The sequence below is a fragment of the Macrobrachium nipponense genome, chromosome 6, assembly GCF_015104395.2.
Source record: "Macrobrachium nipponense isolate FS-2020 chromosome 6, ASM1510439v2, whole genome shotgun sequence".
In the NCBI taxonomy this organism is placed as follows: domain Eukaryota; kingdom Metazoa; phylum Arthropoda; class Malacostraca; order Decapoda; family Palaemonidae; genus Macrobrachium; species Macrobrachium nipponense.
In genome coordinates, this window is record NC_061108.1 from 9,626,118 (window position 1) to 9,628,617 (window position 2,500).

The window sequence follows — 2,500 nt, forward strand, 5'->3', positions numbered from 1 at the left end:
AGTTGGAGAATTGATGCTTAACCCTCGATACAATTTATAAATATTGGTAATATACTGTGAGAGAGAGAGAGAGAGAGAGAGAGAGAGAGAGAGAGAGAGAGAGAGAGAGAGAGGCATCGTGTGATCAACAAATCTGTGATTGCTTCTCACGTTGCAAATAGCTTCCTTTAGAGGCACGTTAAAGTCCTTAATCCCAAAAAGTGAACATGATATATAAATATAAAAATATTCCTATTTTAAGCAGGAGTTAGGTTACGCCACGATCGAGGTAAGGGAAAAAAATATCGTAAAAACAAAACAGAAAAGAGAACGAGAGGACCATACTTTAAACACTGGCATTTTAGGACCATTATTCTTCCAACAATTAAGTCCTGTTAATTGAGCAACGCGCTCCATTTGGTGAATTCCGCTGTTATGCAGAAATGAGAGCAATTTTTTATTCTATTTATTTATTTATTTTTTATTTATTAAATTTTTTTTAGATATAAAACGCGAGTTTGGTCTTTGGGTCGGAATGCTGACGACCAGAGAAGTAAGAGTTTTACTTTAAACGGACTGATTAATAGCTAATTTGATATTTGTTAGTAAATACTCACTAATAAACCAGTAAAAAATACGCCGAAGAAACCAATCGATTTTTCTGTACGTAGTATAACAGAGGTCACCTTGAATAGAAATATCTTTCGATGGTCTCGGTATAATGCTGTATGAGATGCGGCCCATGAAGCCTTGGAGGCCTGGCCTATGTCGTTGTCAAACACGTGATCATGGCTAACTTTAACCTGAAATGAAATAAAAACTACTGAGGCTAGAGAGCTGCAATTTGGCACGTTTGATGATTGGAGGGTGGCTGATCAACATGCCAATTTGCAGCCCACTAGCCTCAGTAGTTTTTGAAAATCTGAGGTCGGACTGAAAAGTGCAGACAGGCAGACAAAACCGGCACAATAGTTGTCTGTTCAGATAACTAAAAATGACGTTATAATTATCAAACCTCTCGTCATAGAATCAGATGAAGTTTCTAATATTTTATCAAACTGCTGCGCCTTACTTCGAATCCAGACTGTGCTGTCTAAATTGATCAAAAATATAATATTTCAAACTCGAGATGAGATAAATAAGAAATCACTAGCTATGGAAGCAAAGTCCAGCTTTAAAGGAGATCAGCAAGGATACGTATAGTGCATTCATACGTCGACTTAAATGCACAAATGCACCGTTACACAGAAAAATAAATAACTCCTTCCACGATATTTCATAACCAAATTCACTTCTTGTATACAAGCTTTCATCTATCACAGAATACCGTATTCTGTAGATGCATAAATTCTAATTGATTCGCAAAGGACAAAATGGAAATGGAAAAAGGAATTTGTACTTAGAATAAAATTACAAATTTCATTAGTTATACCTCCGACACGTCGATGAAATCCGCAAACAGTAAAAAAACTCCTGCTGACAGGGAATTTCTTAATTGACAAGTAAAAGCTATGAAAATATTTCTCCCTGTCACAGCAAAGGGAATAATTAATTTACTAGTCGCCTCTCTCTCTCTCTCTCTCTCTCTCTCTCTCTCTCTCTCTCTCTCTCTCTCTCTCTCTCTCTCTTCGACTTTGATTTGATTCTCTTACAGCTTTATATCGTCAGCTTTCCTTCCATTTGTTTGTAATTTTGTGGGCCAATTTGAATGACATTTCCTTTTTTAACTTACATATAAATTTACATTTGATGAATTAACGATTTTATGTAGTAGACTCCGGATGTTATCGTCCTACATATCTGGCTATGAAATATCAATTCATCTAAGGTCAAAAGTAGGTTACAGTTCTGATTAAAAGAAGGAAGGGCTTGTATATAGACGCTTATTAACAGAGTGGTCAAAGTAGGCTGTTCATCAGCGTTTCTAAACCAAAAGCCCAGGTTCGAAACCAGGTGGGGGCAGATTCATGCATCAATTATAACTACTCTATTGGGTTAATTTGTTTCCCAAGGTATTTCAGGTAGACACTGATGATGATAAAACAAACCAACTGAAACACTAGAGAGACAATATGGTATCATAATTATCATGGAAAATACAGACCTTGGTTAACAACCTGTGTAATGATTAAGACTGTTAAACCCCTTTGCCTAGTACTTGAAATAATACTGATATGCCATACCCTTCTTTGAATGTAAACAAGCTATCACTAATTTCTAAAATATCTGTAATTGAAAAAAAATAATTCTGAATCCTGTTTGCTACAAAAGTGTGGGTATGGTAAATATATCCCGCCAAGGCAACCCTATATGCGTCCTGATGAAGCGCAATATTATTACCATAATATTTTTACCCACACAGCATCACAAAACGTTTGGTAGTGTGGGGATTTAGAAGAGACACAATGCATAAAAGTATATTCAATTATATTTGACTATACTTTCCTTTCAGGGTTTCACATTTGAAGAAAAAAGAATTAATGTGCATTTTAATGACCTTTGAAAGAAAATATACTATTCC